The sequence below is a fragment of the Typopeltis vanoorti genome, chromosome 3 (assembly GCF_054136105.1).
Source record: "Typopeltis vanoorti isolate ZY-2024b chromosome 3, IOZ_Tvanoo_1.0, whole genome shotgun sequence".
NCBI classification, from domain to species: Eukaryota; Metazoa; Arthropoda; class Arachnida; order Uropygi; family Thelyphonidae; genus Typopeltis; species Typopeltis vanoorti.
In genome coordinates this window covers 40,796,670-40,819,748 of record NC_143551.1, presented here as the reverse complement: position 1 = coordinate 40,819,748, position 23,079 = coordinate 40,796,670, and the positions used below count along the sequence as shown (strand labels likewise).

Genomic DNA, 23,079 nt, shown 5'->3' with positions numbered 1-23,079 from the left:
ACAATGACAATATTTTGCTTAAGTATAAAGAGCTAATAAGCTTCATTTCGGCAATGAAAACATTACTAAAATTAAGGGGATATTAAATCCCACATAGTTTTAAAACCGAATAAGAAACTCAAAGATAGGAATCAGAGAGTTTCTTGCCGAATATAGTAAACTATAAAGTATCGGCGAACACTAGCGTTAGCAAATGCAAGTGATCCTAGTACGTAGTACAATCTCGGGCAACTCGTTGCAAAGGTGAGTAAAGTTCGTTGCACCTACTTGGAAAACTCGTTCGCAGAGTATATAAGTTCTTTTCGCTATACACTTCGGTATTAGGTCTAGCCACTCACTGATGAGGCCTCAAAAAAGGCTGAAACCGGTCTGGGTGGTGACCTCCCTCCATAATGTAATAACAGCATACTTTTCCTAGGAAATGTGTTTTTACATTATGGATAATACCTAAGAATAGCGATCTGAACTTTACTCACCTTTGCAACGAGTTGCCCGAGATTGTACTACGTACTAGGATCAGTTGCATTTGCTAACGCTAGTGTTCGCCGATACTTTATAGTTTACTATATTCGGCAAGAAACTCTCTGATTCCTATCTTTGAGTTTCTTATTCGGTTTTAAAACTATGTGGGATTTAATATCCCCTTAATTTTAGACAATATTTTGTACTGTATTATCAACGAATGGTTTTCAAACTGTAAAACATAAGTTATAAAATTTACTAATCACAGCAATATTTTTAGAAGTTGCTTTACTTGAGATTTCTTGGTTTTTCCTTACAATTTTGATAACTAAATGACAGTCCTTCAGCTTTGGGGAACAAGAATATTATACAGCTTAGTTACTGCGGTACAGACCATCCGCTGTAAAGCTTCATCTTCTTCACATCTTACATGTTGGGTTTTTACATTAATTATAATCTCTTTGCCATCAACAATTGATGATACCTCTGAACCCCTTACTACTTTATTTATACAATCATCACCAAACATTTCAGATAGCATCTCCACAATCAGTGAAATGCATTCTACCTGTTTTGGGAAAAGGAGGTATGTTTTTTGGTGATGTTGCTGCTTTTTCTGCTTTTAGAATAACAGCTACGATACCATCAGCATACATATCAGTTACTGGACTAGAATTCCATTCTAATGTAACCAAGGGAGGATCATAGGAAATTAAAATCTCACCAAATACACGAAGAGCTTTTTTTCCTTGGTATTCAACAATTTCAACATTTCCTGATTGCTGGCAAAGAATGAACTGCAGAAGTTGCAAGATGCCTGTATAATGTACACTTAATCGTTGGCTAATGGTACTCATCACCATGTCTGTATACCTTGACAAATCACCTGGAGTTAAAAGGTGGTAACTAAAATTTCTCTTTACAAGTACACCAGATACTTTATGGCCTAGTGTTGGTGGATGGATAGCCAAGTTACCCATAACTTTTGCAGTTTTTTCACCTCTGAAATGGAGTTCCACAGCCTGAGTATTTCTAGGATTATGCACTTCTATGTGTGTATCAAGATCATGTTCATATTCACGAATGATTGCTCCTTTTAGTCTATTCATTTCATTCTGTTCACCATGAACAAGTACAATGTGTGGTGGCTTTAAACGACGAATAAACTCACTTGTTTGCTGGTAGTCAGGGTGTGCAGAAAATGAAATATAATCAACTGACATCTTTAAAGGTAATCTCTGACCAGTCATAGTAATAATTTCTTCTGGCTCTGACAAGATATGTTTGGCCTAACGTGCCTTCTACACAGTATCCAGCAATGATCACTCCATTTTTTGCATCAGTACACCAACTCTCAAATAGTTCTCGTGAAAAGCCACTCTGCGTCATACCTGGACTGGCCATTATAACACATGGGCCAATATCATCCAACTGATCAATGTTTTTTAAATTTGAAATAGGTTTCAATATGAATGGATTACTGATGCCAATTTCGAGGCGGATTTTTTCATTCATGGCATTAACATAAGTCTCATAAACAGACATGCATTTCTTTGCTAAAGAAGATGCAAAATAAATAGGTATGGCATGTAATTCAGGATCATTTGACCAATATTTATCTAATATAAGAAGTAATTCTTGTGCTCTGCCAAGAGCAAATACAGGTATTAAGCATCTCCCACCTCGGTTAACAATGTCATGAACCAAACCAGTAAATCTGGCTTCTCTTTCTTCACGTTTCTCATGTATGTGAGTCCCATATGTTGATTCAATTATCAGAACATCTGGATGAACGCTCCGAATTTCCGCGGCCATCAAATGCCTATCTTCTTGACGTGAAAAATCACCTGTATATAATACTTTAACACCAGCAATTTCTATCATGAACATTGCCGCTCCTAACACATGACCTGCTTAATATAATAATATAATAATAATAATAATAATAATAATGATAATAATAATAATAATAATAATAATAATAATATTTTTTTTTTATTTTTTTATTATGTCTCAGTATAAATTATATACAATACTAATATTTACAATATTTACAATAAGGTTTATACAGAATTTTTGAATTTAGAATATAATAATAATAATAATAATAATAATAATAATAATAATAATTTTTTTTATTTTTATTTTTTTAAAATTTTATTTATTTATTTATTATTATTTTTTTTTTATAAACGACTTATTTATTTTTACAATGAAAATGATAAGGTTTACTATCACACAGAGTATCTGCATACACACAATGAAAAACATATTATCTTTTCTGTACAGTACGAAAATTCGATATACAAAATGCAGAGTACATTTTATAAATATGAATATACATTTTTTTAAACTATCTAAATTTGGATTGGCACCAATGTGCACACAATTCACGATACAATGCAGTAATGCAACATATACACACAATTCAATAATAATAATAATAATAATTTTTTTTTTTTTTTTTTTTTTTTACATTTTATTATGTCTCAGTATAAGTTACATACAATAATAATATTTACGGTATTTACAATAAGGATTATACAGAATTTTTTTTATTTTATTTTTTTTTTATTATGTCTCAGATGAATTGCATACATAGTTGCGGTAGTAATTATATGTATATAATATTTATAACGCATTACAAGTGTGTATAACAGATACTTGCAAGTTAGTAATTTTCTTCCTCAAAGCTTAGCAGAGCTTATCTGAGGAAGATAATAGATGACAGAGGGTGGTGGTTTCATGGTTGTGTTCCTATAGTGGTCACAAGCCAGGTGTTGATTTCACTGTTTGTTGGTACATGCTTGAAAGACTTCGACTGCTATTACAGTTTAACTTTTTTTTTTTTTGTGCAAATATGGTTGGATTTAGACATGGTGTGTTTGTTTCTTTGTGTTCTTGTAGTGATAGTTATTTGAGAGGGGGGTTGTCGTAGGTTTGTGTGTGTGTGTGTATGTGTGGTGGGGGAGAGAGAATCAGGAATTGCTCTAATTTTCATTCTCGCTATAATATTTATATAGTGCCTATTTCAGCTCTCTGTATGTTCCTAGGTTTCTGTTGTCGAACGGCAGTTTGTTTATCATGTCAGGTACGTAGAAGTTTCGGGTGGCTTTGCCGTTGTGATTGTTGTACTTATATGTTATGTAGTTTGTTGACTGTGGTCTTGTTATTTGATATGTTGTTCTGGTTACTCTATATGTTGGGCTGTAGTAGTGTTTTAACATGACTGTGTAGTGGTGTAAGTGTTTTGTCCATGCTTCCTGCATAAGAGTGGATTGTTCCCAGAAAATCAGTTTTATCATTTTATCTTGCAACCATTGTAGCCTGTTAAGTCTGTAGTCTGCGCAGAATGCGTATGATGTGATTGCATATCTTAAAATGTTTTCACATAATGCTTTATAGATTAGTATTTTTATGTGGTTGGGGCAATGTCTTTTAATCTGTATAGTTTGCTTGCTATTATCCTAAGCTTGGTATGTAGGTAGTTTGTATGGCTATTCCAACTTTGATCAGCATCGAAGTGAAGTCCAAGGTAGCGTGTTGTTTTCACCTGTGTGATGGTTGTGATTTTAGGTTCTGCACTTTAATAATAATTTTGTAATAATAATAATTTAATAATAATTCTGCACAATAATAATAATAATAATAATAATAATAATAATTTTTTTTTATTATGTCTCAGTATAAATTACATACAATAATAATATTTACAATATTTACAATAAGGTTTATACAGAATTTTTGAATTTAGAATATAATAATAATAATAATAATAATAATTTATTTTTTATTATTGTTTTATTTTTTTTATTTTTTTATAAACGACTTATTTGTTTTTGTTTTTACAATGAAAATGATAAGGTTTACTATCACACAGAGTGCACACACACAATGAAAAACATATTATCTTTTCTGTACAGTACGAAAATTCGATATACAAAATGCAGAGTACATTTTATAAATATGAATATACATTTTTTTAAACTAGCTAAATATGGATTGGCACCAATGTGCACACAATTCACGATACAATGCAGTAATGCAGCATACACACACAATTCAATAATAATAATAATAATTTTTTTTTTTTTTTACATTTTATTATGTCTCAGTATAAGTTACATACAATAATAATATTTACAGTATTTACAATAAGGATTATACAGAAATGTCTCAGATGAATTGCATACATAGTTGCTGTAGTAATTATATGTATATAATATTTATAACGCATTACAAGTGTGTATAACAGATACTTGCAAGTTAGTAATTTTCTTCCTCGAAGCTTAGCAGAGCTTATCTGAGGAAGATAATAGATGACAGAGGGTGGTGGTTTCATGGTTGTGTTCCTATTGTGGTCACAAGCCAGGTGTTGATTTTACTGTTTGTTGGTACGTGCTTGAAAGACTTCGACTGCTATTACAGTTTAACTTTTTTTTTTTTTTTTTTTGTGAAAATAGGGTTGGATTTAGACGTGTAGTGGTAGTCTTGTAGTGGTAGTTTTTTGAGAGGGGGGGGTTGTCGTAGGTTTGTGTGTGTGTGTATGTGTGGTGGGGGAGAGAGAAACAGGAATTGCTCTAATTTTCGTTCTCGCTATAATATTTATATAGTGCCTGTTTCAGCTCTCTGTATGTTCCTAGGTTTCTGTTGTCGAACGGCAGTTTGTTTATCATGTCAGGTACGTAGAAGTTTCGGGTGGCTTTGCTGTAGTGATTGTTGTACTTATATGTTATGTAGTTTGTTGACTGTGGTCTTGTTATTTGATATGTTGTTCTGGTTAATCTATATGTTGGGCTGTAGTAGTGTTTTAACATGACTGTGTAGTGGCGTAATTGTTTCACCTTAAATATTTTGTGTTTTGTCCATGCTTCCTGCATAAGAGTGGGTTGTTCCCAGAATATCAGTTTTATCATTTTATCTTGCAACCATTGTAGCCTGTTAAGTCTGTAGTCTGCGCAGAATGCGTATGATGTGATTGCATATCTTAAAATGTTTGCACATAATGCTTTATAGATTAGTATTTTTATGTGGGTTGGGGCAATGTCTTTTAATCTGTATAGTTTGCTTGCTATTATCCTAAGCTTGGTATGTAGGTAATTTGTATGGCTATTCCAACTTTGATCTGTATCGAAGTGAAGTCCAAGGTAGCGTGTTGTTTTCACCTGTGTGATGGTTGTGATTTTAGGTTCTGCACTTTGTGTATTGGAGGATGAATGTTTGACAGTGAGATATTTAGTTTCTATGGGCAGGGTTTGGGGGTTTTTGAATATCATTAGCTTTGTTTTTCCAGGGTTTATATATATGCCGTTTTCGGTTAACCAGTTAGTGATTTGATTGATGTCGTGTTGCATATTTTTGTAAGCGATTTTTGCAGTGTTGTGAATGGATACTATGGCAGTGTCGTCTGCATACTGGAAGATTTTACTTTTTAGAGGGAGTTGGCTTATGTCGTGTGTGTATATGTTAAATAGAATGGGAGATAGGACAGCTCCTTAATAATAATAATAATAATAATAATAATAATAATAATAATAATAATAATAATAATAATAATAATAATAATAATAATAATAATATCTCTGCATACATGCATACATTGATTGTTTGTTTTATATACAACTAAGATACTTAACATTATTTCGTCTCTACGGGGACTAAGTGTACAGTTCTGTATGTATCCTTTTTTTATATATAAATATAATTTCGAAGAGAGATTATTATTATCATTCAAATACTTTGGTCTCTATATAGATTGCCACCTGAAATGGGCAAAACATACAGAATACCTACACACGAAACTCCGGATCATCGCAGCAAAACTCTTCCAAGTTAAAGACATTATTCCATCCAACATAAAAAAAAAACTCCTATATCATGGTATCTGCGAATCCCTACTCAGATACGGTATAACAGTCTATGCAAACACATCAAACAGCCACCTAACAAAATTAGAAACATTACACAGGAAAATTCTGTCAACAGTGATTTGGACATCTTACGTACAACAGCCAATATTTGACTAGCACATGACAACACATGGAATTCTGAGCATTAAAAACCTGAAACACTACATGACATTAACAAGGAATTACTTCATTATCACCTATCGAAACAACAGAGACACATATCGTATAACACGACCTACAACTACTCTCTACATCCCCACACCCTTCAACAACTCATACTGTTCTTTTGTGAGATCACATCAGATACCAACGCAACTCAACAATCTACCAAGAAATTTAAAACACGTAGATAACTACAGAACATTAAAAAACGAACTCTGGAAAACATACAAACAAAGTTAAGAAACCATTAACACTAATATACACATCACAAATCACCAGCATCCAATGCCTACAGCCCATGCATAAACAGTAACAACAACATAAATAGTGAAGGCTAAATCCCACTCTCTTCATAAAAGCTAATCCAAGCTTCGAAGTAGGTGGGATTAACTTGCCTCACTCATCAACACGTAGTCCTTATAATCAAATGCAGAGATGTAGCAAAACAGTCAGTAAATTACATAACAATAAAGAAGATACTGAAGATACTGATTATTATGTGATAATATCATTAATATAATATTACTATGTAACATGAATAAACTATTCTTATTATTAAAAGAATATGTAAATTATGAATTTACATTGTATGTTTGCGAGAAATAGGAAATATAATATTTAAATTGGACTTGTGTAAATAGTGTTGTATAATCACTCTTTCTCAAACTTTGAAAGGAAAAAAAATAGTAAACTACATGTAATATTATATAACTTGTGTAACTCTGAACTATACAGCTGTAAATTATTACTGTGAATGTTATTTTAAAAGATAACAAAAAAACTATGTTATCGTCATTATTATTGAAATTTCATTATATGTAGCACGTAGTGCTGAGTTTTGTAAAATAATATACTGAATGTCACTCGAGATGATAATTGTATATATGTAAATATTTGAGAGATCAATAAAAAAATAATAAATTCGGGCTATTTACAGTTATACGGTTAACACATTGCAGTCTGTCGAAGAGTTCATTGTTAATTGAAATAATAACAGTATTAATAACAACTATGATAATGGCGGCTATGAGGATTAGTTGATTATGATATGTTGTGGCGAGATAATCTGCAGATTTCGAGGCTAGGGTTAACTTTTATGAAGAGAGTGGGATTAGCATACACTGTTTATGTTGTTTGGTACTTTTTATGGATGGATGGAATTTTTATGTGAGCGTTGGACGCTTCAGTTTTGTGATTTGTGAAGCGCATGTAGGTGTTATCTGCGATACTAAGTGTGTTGGTATCGCGTCCACATTTTGAGTTCTGTAATTGTCTCCGTATTTTAAGTTTTTTGGTAGGTTGTTGAATATTGTGGGTATGAGATGTGATCTCACTGCTCAACCGTATGATTTCTTGAAGCGTTGATTTGCGTAAAGAGTTGCGGTGTGTCGTGTAATGCGATATGTGTTTTCCTTAGTAAAATGAGTATTTCAGTATTTAAATATTTCAGGTTTTTAATGCTCAGGATGTTGTGTATCGCTATAAGGAGTTCTTGGTTATTGGATGATTTTATTAGCTGGTGGATTTAGGTCTCCAAAGCACTGTTGAAATAATTTTTCTATGTGATTTTTCTAATTTGATCAGATGGTTGTTTAATGTGTTTGCGTAGACTGTTATACCCTACTTAATTAGTGACTATCACACACCATTGAATACGACAACCCGTTGACTTGATTTTTTTTCTTTACGTTAGAAGGAATCATGGCTTTTACTTGGAAGAGTTGTGCTGCAATGATGCGTAGTTTAGTATGTTGGTATTCTGTACTCTTTGACCATTCAAGGTGGCAGTCTGTGTAAGAAAAAGGTATTTACAATGTGTTATAGGTGTGATTTCGGGGCAGTGTCAAGTGTTATTATTTTTGTTGTTAGTATGCGGAATAGTGTAGATTGAGTGGTGCGGGGGAGCATGATTCTTTGGTCCTTCTTTCCTGCTTGGAAAGAAGTCAACGAACACTCCTATGGGCAAGGTGCATCGTGCCATGTAATGATGCACTGCAACTATATCTGAATGAAATAGCTGCAAGAAGGGAACGAACGGAGTTTAAAAAGTATGTTGTTCTACGGTGCCATGTGGCCTGTCTTTTGAAAATTGTTGATAAATTGGGAAATCCAAGGTGGTATCATACCAGATGATAATTAGTGATTCTATACTGAGATGGAAGGTAAGGGAGTCAACTGCAAGTGCTACCCGCAGTGGACGACCCACCACACTCACCAAACGTGATCGTGGGGTGTTACGAAGGATAATATGTAAAAACCGCCATCCGTCGACCTACACGTTGAATGCGGAGTTCCGAGCATCGACTGGAACACGAATCTACACAAAAACATTCAGAGTCGAGGCTCGCAACATGGGTTTCCATGGTGGGACCGCAATATGCAAGCCCTCCATTATCCAATTCAACATGCACCTTCGTCTTCAGTGGTGCAAAAAGCACTTACACTTCGAAACTTCGAAAGCTGTGCTACATACGATCATGCTACATACGATCCACCGAACCGATGGTCAGGCGTTGGTGTATCGAAATGCCTGGTGAACGTCTCTTACCAGTGTGTAACTTCTACTATGAAATACGGAGGTGTGATAGTGTGGTCCTGTTTTCCCTACTTTGCCCTCGGACCTGTGTTTGTGGTTCCACGAAAACAATGATCTCCAAGAGGAATCTGAACATTTTTGATGATGCAATGCTTCCATTGTGGCGTTTTTATGGAACTAACCATTGCAGCAAGACAATGCACCGTGTCATAAGGCTGCTGCTGTAACTGCGTGGTTTGTGGACATGAACGTCGCATACATTTGCTGGCCCCCACAGAACTCTGATCTCAACCCTACTGAACATCTGTGGAATGAAACTGGAGTGTCAAGTGAGATAAAGTGGTGCCTGCCCCACAACACTTCGGTACCTCATTACATGCCTACAGGAAGAATGGTTCAAATTTCCCATTGATCGCTATTGTGAAAAGGATGCCCTAATAGGACAGCTGCAGTCATCGCAGCAAAAGGAGATCTTACATGTTATTGAGGTGCTCGCCATGGCTGGTTGTACCTCACACTATGGTATCCGTTCACTTCTTTCCAAGGAATGTAATTAAAGTCTGCATTTTGATGCTTCGTTCTAACTGAATTTTGGTAGAAGTAAGTTATGATTTCGTATTTCGTTTAGGTCTTGTAATGATTTGGAGAGAACGGTCTTAATGTCTGTGTGGATTGCTAGTATCGCCATATCATCTGCATATTGATAGGTATGCAGATGATTTGACTTCGCGTAGCCAAGTTGTGAATGTCATCAACGTATATGTTGAAACGAGTAGGTGATAACATGATGCCTTGTGGGACTCCGTGTTTTATCTGTATACCCCGGCTCTAATTTGTACCCATTTTTGTAACTTGCGTTCGGTTTGAGAGATAGTTCCTGAACCAGGTATCTAGCGTTCCTTTTATTCCTACTGAGTATAGTTTGGTCAGCAGTATGTCGTGTTCAACTGTGTCGTGTCAAACCTTTGGTCTGGTCAAGAAGTATAAGGACTAATAATAATAATAATAATAATAATAATAATAATAATAATAATAATAATTTGCGGATTACAAGCTCTTAAGGTTAGCGACCTGCTCAGATCGGATTTTTTTAAACATCATTTTAGGATAAGGCGGTCAGTCCAATCTCTCAATATATATTTTTGTGTGTAAATTTCCTAGTTGCTGGATGAAAAAACTTCTACCCTTTATATGAGACCGGCTATTCTTCAATTTTAAAGTACTGGTAAAGGTCTTCCCATTACTCAGGTCTTTCCAATCTATGGGCTTATCTGACTGAGTTGCGGAGGCTCTTTGACACATCTGTGGTGTCAAAATTCCTGTAACATAATGTGGGAAGTAATATTTATGGAAAAGAAGTAATTTATGTGTAGTAACTAGTTGTTTCCCTTTGATATTAACAAAATTAGTGAAATTAGCGAAATTAATGAAAAGCTAGTAGCTCAGAAACTCATATATATTACTCTACAGTGCAATTATACGCCAACTGTTACTTTATTTTATCCAGAATGCGAAAATTATAATACACTAAGTTAAAAACAGTATTCGGACACCTCAATTCAATTTTCTTTTACCGCGTTCCACTGAAAAACCACGTGGCAAAAAAGGTATAAAGGTAAGTGCTACACGATAAATGACTGCAGATGTGTATCGTATTGAAAATTGGAAACGATTCAGAGATATTCGAATTCAACTTGATGTCACATAGTCTGAAATGAAAGGGTTGTAGCACATTGACGAATTTTTTAATTTGGTGTTCGGGATATTCCCAGATGTAGTGGAGACTTTGTAGCTGAGATGCTATCGAGGATACCCTTCCGTTAAAAACTCTAGAGTTAGAGTCCTGTTTAAGACACGAACAACCTTTTTATTGGCTTTTTAGTTTAGTGAGAGTCCCGATCGGAGTTCTGTAGACCACTAGGCGAGGTTTATGAAACACTCAGTGTCTAAATAAATTTTGAGACAGGTGTATGGAAATGTTGCTACGTAATTTTTGCCCAATACATTAAAAAAAGTCCGCATTCTTCATGCTTAAGAGATTTTCTCATACTTTCTGAGCATCTTCAATTGAATGTGCTCAAATATAAATATAAATTGCCCCGAAATACACCGTATATTTCGGGACAATTCTAGTAAGAAGTGAGATCTAAGACTCCATATCGACGTAATAAACAAAGTAAGATAAATAATAAAATCCAGAGGAAGTAGTGTGTAGAGTACTATACGCATTTCCATGATTTGAGCACTTTTATCTTAGAAATTCGATTCTGAAATTTGGCACTCAAGACTTGGAGTAACTGCACAAAAAAAAAAAAAAAAAACCCATGCAATATACAAGGGTTCGGATTTTCGAGCCAAAATACTTCTCTGTGTTGCTGGAGAACAATAAAAGACATTGATTTAGTACCTAAAATTATAAAACTTCCAAAAAAAGTGGCATGGACTTGAATTTGATGGGAATGTATTCGATGAATATTTTACTTTTACGAAGGTAAGTTTCTATAGCAACTGCTTTCCTTCGAGTCTTCTGCATCGCCAAACAATGTTCGAAACTTATGTACAATCGAATTAGTTCATAAAAGAAAGCCATCCATCTACCTTTATCTCACATCATTTATTTTCTCTTCCATTTCCTAAGATTTTGTCTCTCCGTGCATCTGTCTTTCGATGTGAATATCTTGACACTTTTTAATTCCCTTTGTTGATAGATCCCCTTCCCTGACTACCTTCTCCATTAGACGAACATCAACGTGCGATGAGAATTCCTCTGATGCTTTGATGTAGCACCTGCTGTGTTGAAATAGACGTTACAATCAATTATCATAAGCTAACACGACAACCCAACACATTGCTCTTTCCAACGTTATGTCAACTATCATTCGTTGTTGTAGCTAAGCTTCTGTCAAGCTCCTCTACTTTAGGTAAGGGTTGTTCTATGTTTGCTGTCAGCTGATTAAAGTGTCGTTAGTTCTAGAAGACAGCAAATAGGAAAACTGTTTGGACAAAATTTTCATTTTCGAGACTTATTCTAGGAAGATACAGAACTGTAGTAATTTGCGGAGACCAAAAATTCCTTTTGGTTTGATTTTGTTGGAATTGGAATTATCCACGCTCAAAGGCTGCTAAATTTTCCCAAAAATCGTAAGAAGTGTCTAGGGATAGCTCGTGTACGTTTTTTTTTTTTTTTAATGTCCAAGTGTTATTCGACACATCATTTTGAATCAGACATCTTTTTTTTTTTGTTTTGTTTATTTGTTTGTTTTATACCTCAAAAATTCGATTGCAATGTAATGTTAGCTTCCGGTTCACTCGCTACTGTTGAGACATTCGCTGCTCTGTGAAAGGTATTTTACCCATTCAAAAAACACAAGCATGTGAAGTACGTGTCTAGACGGTGGAGTCAACTGAGCATGGGTTAGATCTAAACAACACTTTTTTGTTATTTATTCATTTTGTGTACGATGTATCTGTCCCTTATATCCATGACTGATCACCCGATAAAAGCAATGGCATTCCGATAAACTAACCCCGTCAAAACTTTACTACCAAATAAAATTTTTGTTTTCTCTTTGTCAAAACAAGTTAGAAAAGAAGCCGGAAACAAAAATAAAAATGTGCTTTTGTTAATAGCATAGCCTTTTTAGCTTATGTTCTCTACGTATATAATTTTTTTTTTTTTTTTTGCGTAATTTTGATTGTAAAAATGTTTTCATGTAAACCAAAACTAAAGTGGATCGAAGAACCTTATTACCGATTCCTAAATACTAAATTTCATTAATTTCTATTAATAGGGTTATTTGTTTGTATTATTCTAAAATATTTGCCTCGTTTTGTTTTTGTAAATTCCCCGATTGAAAAAAAAAAAAAAAAATTGTACCCCTCCACACACACACACACAGGAACTACAGCTATTAATCCAGTGTTGGTACGTGCTCTGTAATAAAATCAGTCTCTGTACTTTATTATTGAACTTCGTACTCTGTAACTGCGTCATGATTATTTATCTTACTGTTATCGGATAGGTCAAACAGTAGTCTAACTTTAATTTATTATTATTTTTCTTTTTTAAAAATAAATATACTGTTTCCAAGCTTGATGGCCCTGGGAAAATGAATTCTTTTCTGATGCCTTTCCCAAATCCAGACACATCAGATTCACTGTTTCTGTGAAACATTTGAGGGATGCTCTAAAAGGCGACACGCTATTCTCACATAAACAGACAAGGCTGTACAACGCTGACACTATCGAACCTTATAATACAATAACATAAATAATGTCATCGATTACTTAACTGCAAACTTCCAGTAGAAATGAACTAAATAAAATAAAAAACGAAATAAAACGTCTACAGACGAAATCTTTTGGACAACAACAAATAACGTTTTGCTTACTATGCGCAAAATGGAGTCTATGTTGTCATGGAAACTTATCGTGACGTCACTTCTATCTTAAAAAAAGAACTAAAAAGAACTGTTTTTTTTTTTTTTTTTTTTTTTGAATGTGCAGTGCATATCTATAGCTGCCACTCTCCGTGCAACTTTAACGAGGAAAAATAGCAAATTTGCTTTTTTTTTTAGAAGATTTTTTAACTTCGATGAAACACGCTATCATATCCTACTAAGCGAGACTGTTTTTTGATGTTTTGTACCTTTTGTCAGCTAAACAAAGATCAACAAAGGATGATAAAAATAGACAAAAGGGGAAACATATCTCCATGGTAACCATCTCACGATGTGTCAAAAACCGAATAAAACTGGAAGATTTAGAGATGGTATTAATGGAATGAAAATTTTATGTTCAAACTATCGGGGAGTTTCCACAGTCTAATGAAGTGGAGATCGTGCAAAATTTGGCGATGTTATGACCCTTGTTGATCTTTACTCCACCCGTTCACGGACCCACACACCTACTGGAAAATGCACACCTTTAGTGCATTTTCCATTAACCTTAAGTCGACATTCATTCAACAATCGGTTTCCGAGTAAACATTGAAAAAAAATGAGGTAAATTACCTGTAAGTTATTAAATATGACCACACCAGCCAATCAATTATCACGCCACAAGGCTTAAGATCATTTAAAGAAGAAAAAGGTAAACATCTGACTATACCATCTGTTGCAGTTCCGAGGGATACACTGTGCCCCCCCCCCCCCATTACAAAATGCTTCCTTTTTGATGTTCCCTATTTAAATATCTTTTATGTTTCCGCAGTAACATGGTGTTTCGTTACCATGGAAACCCTCTCTTGTCGGCATTCGAACATTATTCTGAACTCAGGTAGAGGATTGCGAAACCGTTGGCACATCGCAATTTTTTTCGGATAGCATTTCTAAGTGGCCTTGACCTATTTACGAACGAAATCATTGGTCCTTGAGATGGGACATTAGTTTTAATTAGGAAAAAGAGCTGGCGAGAATACACAGAGTTTTGCCTAATTTCTCGTGTTCTGTCTAATTTCTGTTTTTTTTTCTTTTTTTCTTTTTTTCTTATTTTTTTGTACGTGTAGTTTTTGATAATGAGTGCAAATGACACACTTCTAAATCGATCGTAAGAAGTTGGCAAATTTCCCATGAAACATCGAGTCAAGTTCAAGATTAGTGTCCGATGTAAACTTTGAGTAGCGCGTGCGCGACACCCACCCACCCACCCACCCACACACACACACACACACACACACACACGCACACTGTTTGGAATGACATCCCGATATCTTTGTTGGTCTCTTTCACGATTACTAATATTTAATGTTTTCCCAAGTTGAACCGAAAAATTTCCAATTCTCCAGTACAGTAGAAGTCCATCATAATGAAGAGTTCCTATTTTAGGGAAAAGAAAAAGAGCTCTTATAACAAACATTCGTTTGAAATGCCTAGGAAAATAAAAAGTATTCCAAGAACTGATTAGCTGCTATATCAAAACTTGCTATTTGACACGAAATGTTTATTTCAACTGGTAATAAAATGTTTATTTCGAAAACTTTAACATTGAATTCTTTAACGAAGGATGAGCAAAGACAAAGAGTAAATCCATATGAACAATCTTGAATAAGCATACTGTAATTTACAGAGGTAATTTGTCATGTACGCGATAAAGACTACTTCGGGAACAATATTGAGGGAGATTTAATATTAATTAATCAACAGTGTATGATTCTTGCATTTGAGTGGAAAAAAATACCGGCTTATCCCTTCAGTCCAAAAAAGCACTGCAAGTGACCAATAATAGTAGCTACCACTAGCTATGTTGACAGGCATAATGGCTTGTAATTATGGAAAATAATCAGACTAGTACTTGGAGAAGAAAGTAAAGGAAACAGCTCAAATAATTCTAAAAACAAACCACATTATAGGCAATACTGGTTATGATTTTTACGGTAAAATTTCTTGATGACTCTACAAGACAGTGGATAGCATTAGATGTAATAGAAGTACAAAATGGGATCGAATGATTACCGATATTTCTTTAGCGCTTCCGAATATCTAACTTTAGGAAAAAGTATTAACATAATATTTGCTGAAGAAAAAACTCCGAGATCCTACTAAGGAAAATTAGATAATACACTTTCCTATTTTTTTAAATTAAGTCCTTCTAACGCTTAAACGACTTAAGTTTATCTCTAGTTAATACCTTTTCGTGCCAAGCAATTTATTATACCGCTGGTTGTCAAAGCTAAAGGATCGAAGTGTTGGGCGCACAGGGGATTGGGATAAGGATGATGTGGTCGTACATTCTCTGCCCAACACTTTACCAATGCATCATTTTTCATTTAATTTGAAGCCAACGTAGTCTACAGTGCTTTCTCTAGCAAGAAAGTGTCGATTGGCTGCTGGACAGGAAATCATTTTTCAAGCTTGTACACGGACCTTGTCCTATGTCGTGCGAGGATAGCGTTCATTTGTCTAAAGACTAGTTCATTTGGTCCAGTTTTTTAAGACATCGTAATACAACTCCATTTATTGATGGTAAAGATTTTTTTGAAAACTACCAGCCGAAGAAAAAAATCATTGAAACATTTTTAATTACAATTGGTAATGACTTTTTAGCGGCTACGATCCATTAAAAAAGTAATCAAAATCTTCTTAGTGTATACATACAAAAATACCCCTTTTCCAACACTAGAGGACGCTAGGGAATGTACATAAGAAACGGTATCTGTAACATGTAAAGTTCGTTTGTTCCATTGTGTCTGTTTAAACATTTGCTGAGAAGGTTAACTAGCAAAAGATTTTTTTTTCTTTTTCTGGAAGTGCTGTTCATCTATTTCCATTTCCATCCGTACATACGATTACAGACTGGATGAACATTTCCAAACTTGCAGTGCAAAATACGAATTACTGGTTACTATAGCAACAGTATCCTTTGTAGCCTCTCCATCCATACATCAAGTCTAGCACTCAGTTTAAAAAAAAAAAAAAAAAAATGCCCTCCACTTCGTATTGAATTGCATTCAGTATCTTATTAGTATTGATGTATCGTTGTATTACAAAATAATAAAGTCAAACCGGCTTGGAGGAAAGAGAAAAAAAATGGAATAATGGCTTAAGAAAGAAACGAAGCAAGAAATGGGATTTTTTTTTGCCTTCTTTGCGTGTCACTTTGTAGAGTGAACATATTAATTCGCTGTAGTGAAACGTGGATGATTGATGGTCAAAAATTCAGGGGTTGGGTATGAAGTATCGAAGTTTGAATGAATAGAACGAAACAGAAATGACAGAGAGAGAGAGAGAGAGAGAGAGAGAGATTGTATAGATCGTTGTGTTACAAATGGAATGAAGTCTACTTTCTGTTTATTCTTCTTCCAACTTTGTCATTTCTGGTTTGTATATTGAAAGCCTTCCTTTGACTACTTGCTGCACGATCAATAGTATGCCACACCATGAAATTAAAGATGGGAGGCTGCAGTTTTATAACAAACTAGCTCAAAAATCCAAAATCTATTCGATAATTTGGCAGTATTTTAGGGTTACTTAAAACTGCAACTTGACACCGAAAGCTAAACTGCACTAACTCTTAGTATTATTATTCAGGATTGTCGTATTTGGGGTTGTAAAATTGGATGATTCGATTGATGTATCACATTAACATTATAATCACTTAGGTATACGTCTCATGTCTTACCTAAATGTTTTAGACCTTGAGAAATATGGGTTATAATATTCATATCAAGGCCTTTGTCTAAATAAACAAAAGTTTGGAGAGTACACGGGCCTGCCTAAACTCAGACTTTTAGCAAAATAATTTTGTTTTCTACACAAGTATAACGTTGTTTCCGTGTATCTGCAGACAGCTTAAACGACTAATTAGATCACCACCACACGTGCATTAAAGATTACAGACAATGTGGGATGACAGGTGATTATCTCAAGAGTTTGTTAATTCACTTAGTGCAACTAGTGAGATTAAGCAGTGAATGTAAAAAGAGCTTGCACTTAAAAAAAAATTAAAATCTGTCTATTTATTGATTCTGTCATCTTCCAAAGATTAAACATAAGACAAGAAACACACAACAATAATCAGAATAATGAATGGGGAAAAAAAAAGCTTAAATAAAATAAAAAAAAAACATAATTCATTGTTAGCTCTGTATATTTAAATAACAAATTTCTTATAAAAGAAATAAACTGTCAGTTCGTTTTAATTTGCAAGAGAATAAAAAAAATTAGATGCGTATCCATCTATTAAATTCGTTTGGTGGTTTGGCCCATTAATATGCAAGTCACTTTTGGAATCTGTGTTGACGAATTATATCGGTACTGTGGATTATGTAATTATTAGCCAAAGCCAAAAGTCAGCTAATCTGGAAACCCTGCATTTGTGGAGTCCATGCCGCTGCTATTCTAGTTGGACATGTTACGGTAGATACTCCCTAAATGGTTATGATATCTACGGAGCACAATCCGTAATGGTTCATCATACATCGATAGATATACTGGTTTTAGCTGTTTATCGCTTCCATGACGTCCCAACCAACACATTCTTAACTGAGCTCGATAATGTTCTCAATTCATCAAAACACAATAACGTTGTTTTAGTACGCGATATAAATTTGGACTTACGCAAAACTGATAACACCCAGGAGGAATATAAAAATATATTTGTACTCTGAAGGGTTCCTAGCTTACGTAGATGGCAATACGAGAGAAGTGAATTACTTGGTAAGCTACATAGATCCTATACAATATTTGTAAGAAATATGTTGGCTTTAAATATATCTTCGGCTATTTTCTCATTGCCACAGACGCCTTAGACCAGCTTAGACCCAGTCTAAGCACGGAAAAAAGCGTTGTTGGTTTTCACGGAATCAAGAGAACTGAATAAACAGTGTGAAGTGGGCCGCAGCTAATTTTCTAGACATCTCCAAAACATTTGACTGTGTCCATCACGATGGGCTCTTACAGGAAATGTATAGATATGGTATTAGAGGAGTTGCGAATAATTTGTTTAAATCGTATTTAGCTAACAGAGAACAATTTATCCACTTCGGCAAACACAACAGTGAAATACCAAATAGAAAATATGGCGTACCTCAAGGATCATACGTCAAGGATCTCTGTGGCTGCAACTTCCTTGGCAAAATACCGTCCTTTGCTGATGACCGTTCTGATTTAAACGAATTAATAACGGCGCATTAGAAGATCACATAAATCAATATATGGCAAAATAAACAAATAGTTTCGCTTGAACGTCTCAAAATAAATTTACTTAAAATAAAATATGTGTACTTCAGATTAATAAACAAACTAGATCGCAAATCGATTAATAAAATGGGACGACTGAAATTGTTATGGAAAGCATGTCATTATTGATTAATAAAAGAAGCAAATTCAAGAATGCCGACAGCAACTTGTATTGGAATTCACGTGTTTCTATTTGACAAACAAAATAAAACACGTCATCAACAGAATCTGTCGAGTTAGAAATTTTGCCAGTATAGAATTCCTGAGATGTCTGTAGTAATTCATGGATAAATTCCTCACTCCAGTATGGCATCGCTAGTTGGGATGGAGATTAGTACAATAACCTGCGGACCCTGATAAGAATCCAAAACAAAGCAATAAGATCGACCTTGATATCTTATCATTAAGTAAACTTTACCTATACTACAGTTTAATATACGTTAGGAAAAACATTAAAAACCTCCCTAGATATAATGTACATTGTAATCTGCATGGGAGAAATGGAAAAATTTAGTGCATCAGCGCATGTCAGCTTTGCGCTTTTTGCCAAATTTTCCCAGAACATTTTTCTGTGTCTGGTAACTATTTCCTACTCAGCTGTTTAGATCTCCAACAAGTACCATATTTTCCTCTTTTATTGGGTCCTTCTCTATTGACTTGAAAAATAGCTCCACTTCTTCCTTAGTAGAACCTCCTGTAGGACAATAGGCACAAATCAACCTCACTGTCCAAATCGCCATTTTGAAGCTTGCACATAATCTACTTGAAATTATCTGCAAATCAAATTTATCTTTGGATTTGTTACTGAGTGTTATCGCTACTCCTTCCTTTCCATGGTTCCAAATATAACATCCTATATTTATTATTTACTAAGATCTTACTTGTTTTCTTCTTCTTCGTTTTAGTAACACCAATTATGTCGTGGTATACTTCTCTAGTTCTTCGGCCGGTTTTGACTTCTTTTCCTTACTTATATCAATGGTGTCTATCATAAAATCTCGTGACACTGAGTTTCCTTCCATAGCTGAATTTTCACTGCTCGCCCTGATTTTCTGAGTAAAACAGTGGGGGACTTGTTTAACCGGCAACTCCGTAGCCAGCGGGACATTTCATGACGTTGTACCATAATATTTGTACTTGAAACCGATACAAAATACAATTTGGTCGGTTAAATTCCAAATTACAAGCGCATCCTCATTTTGGTTATGGTTTCGTTTGATTTATAAAAGAAGATCAAATTTGCCGATGACTTGTTTTGGACAAACAACATTCCAGTGCCGCTAAGGTTACTAAAGACGCCTTTTTTTTTTGTTTTTCTTTTTTTCATCCATTTTCGCCTTAGCAAACCTAATATCTGTGATACAGTCCGCTTCCAGTGTGAAATATTACTACCGCCAATGTTTACAGAGCGGTTCCATTACGATAATTCATCTTCCGTAGTTTGCGTTCAAGTACTTGGGGAGTTCCAGACGACTTCCACTTGCCGGAATACTCATACGAGCGAAGATTTACCGCTCCGTACAAACGCTTAGCTACAGATGGGTTCTGGGGGTTGTCAAATTAATGAATTCTACACCTCACTTATGAGTACCATTTATTCCTCTCTCTCTCTCTCTCTCTCTCTCTCTCTCTCTCTCTTTAAACAAACACGCATTTGTACCAAAAATTTAAGAAGATTCTTTCTTACCGTTGTTTACTGCAAACACCGATCGAAATTTCAATCGTTATTTATGTTTAGTTTTATGGCACCGTAAAGCTACGTTGGCATTTTCACAAAGGAGTAATTTATGCAAAATTTACAACAGTGTCCATTAGCCGCTCGCGCCGAAATGTGAGAGAAACAAATAAATAGAACCCGTTCTTCTCCCAAAGGTACCCCGCTAGTAATAGCCTCTTAATTGAAGTCGTTAAACAGGCCGAGATAATGAAAAACCTTCGGGGAAAATTCTCTCGGTGAGAATTATTAATAAGCAATAGCGAACAAGTCCTTAATAAACAACAACTTCTAGACATGTTAGATAATAGGACCTTTCTGAGCCCATTAATTAATTTATTTGCAAAGTTACCTAGCTTAGCATACTAATTCTCACAAATTGTTATTTGTAATGTGATATCTGTAGCTCCTTGGCTAATTAAACATTTTATTTTATGTAGAAAACAATTCTTTATGTAATGCAATGAAATGAAGCAGTGCTCAATTATAATTTCATTTTTTTTTATTATATAAAAATATATATTTACCTCCGTAGCGCAATTGGAAAAACGATGATACATTGCGCCCTTCGATTGGAATAGGCCTAAGTTCGATTCTCGTCGCGACCGGAGGAATCTTTATCTGGACGATTTTCAATCGAAGGTGAGTTAGCCGATCTCATACGGAGGTAGCAGGGATTTTTCTCCCGGAAACTCGGGTTTTTCATCCCGCATACAGACAAATCGGCCGTTCAGAACACACGCAATTTACAGACAAAAAAAAATACTAATTGCGGTGCTGGGAGGTAGATGGCGTTGATGGAAGTGATTGGTAGTAGTGGTCGAGACAGTTGTATAGTGGGTGTCCTCCCGCGATGAGTCTTCGGACTCCTTGGAGGTGTCACGAATAATAATAATAATAAGCCTTTTATTTTATTTATTTGAATTTCGATTGTCGCTAAGCAACAGTCTTTTAATATACATTGTTGTGGATTTCAGATCTATAAATGTGTAATGTACTATTTCGTTTTAGATTGTTGCTAAGCAATACTTTTAATACTTCCGACCTGTGAATATCTTTATTTATTATTAATAGTTACAGGTTGGAGATCGTTGCTAAGCAATACTCTAAATATGTATTGTTGTGGATTTCAGACCTATATATGTTTTTGTTAATTTATTATTTAGTTGTAGATTTTCTTAGACTGTATATTGTTGTGGATTTCAAACTTATAAATGTTTTGATTTATTATTTTGTTGCAAGCCATACTTTTTATATACATTGTTGTGGATTTCAGATCTATAAATTGTCGTTATGCAATAAACTCTTTTAAAAAAAAAAATATTGTTGCGATTTCGACTTGCAAATGCATTTATTCAGTTGAGAGAGAGAGAGAGAGATTATCAAGAGATTTAATACTTGACGATTTTAGAAACTTAAATGCGTTTATTTCTTTATGTATTTTAAAATAAACAACTAAACAGTCAATTATTGTTGCGGTTTCTGACCAATTACTTTTTTTTTTCTTTGTACAATGGCTTAACCTGCAGCGTAATTTGATTATTATTCTAAATGTTTTTATTTTAAACGGCACTTCATTTACAGTCCAGTTGCGTTCAACGCTCAGTCTGCTATTAATGAAATCGCCTTTTTCAAAACCAAAACTGTAATTACCTCTTCCTAAAAATACAAAATGAAAATGGAATTATGCAGGAGATTTCATGACTGCGTTAAACGAATATAGTGTTCACGCAAAGCTGTGGATTGGGATAAATTGAAACAATATTCTTGATGTGACAGCTTAATAGGTTTATTTAAATATTGATTTTTAAGCTGCAAGTCTTTACTGTTGCCATGGAAACTAAAGAGAATTTCATTACCATAATTTCATATTATTAAAACATGCCAATTGAACATTGATGGTCTTTTAGCAAACATGTGTTTACGCTTGATGCGATAGACTTTTCCAATTGCAGTAAATATTAAGATTAATTAGCAAGTTAATAGGACGATTAATCCTGCTACCATACCGTTTCCGAAGTCTCTCAGTACCTACAGTTTCATGGCCCCAAAACCTTCATTAATTCTACTGATAATGAGCCAAATGTTCAAACAGATAATCCGTTTATAATGAGGTTTCTCCTAAACACTCCGTTCAGGCTGTCCAATGCTAATTTCGCCACATGAGACATTGCTAACGATTGCACAGAAAATCGCCTTTTAATGATACATTTGAAATTCCAAATTGCTAAAGCACTATTTGACTTGGAAGGAAAGTCAAACACTAAGAATTGGAAAGCGGATATACTTGGTCGGAGATGTTTATCTCCGTGGAAAATCAGATTAGCTTTAATTGATAGCAACTGGGCCTCGTCCAGAATTTCAATACAGTGCTTGGTTGTGAAGCTATGACGTCATATATCGCTTTTGGTCAGTTATTTGTCGTTATAGCCTTGAAGGATCTTGTGCCTATTAAAGTAACTATTCATGAAAAACATGTTTAAAAAACTATTATAGGATTATTGTTGAAGTGTTCATACGATATCAGTTTAACAGATATAGCAATAAGAGTTTTCCACTCTGCTTTTTACTGATTATCAAAGCAATTGTGTGCTTCGTGAATACCGAGCATCTTGTAGA

At 34.6% G+C, this 23,079-nt stretch overlaps 1 pseudogene; it reads right to left on the bottom strand.

The window, feature by feature from the left end:
* Positions 1-805: 805 nt before the first annotated feature.
* The window catches only part of LOC150108073 (cleavage and polyadenylation specificity factor subunit 3 pseudogene), a 69,425-nt pseudogene continuing 47,151 nt past the window's right edge, over positions 806-23,079 (bottom strand).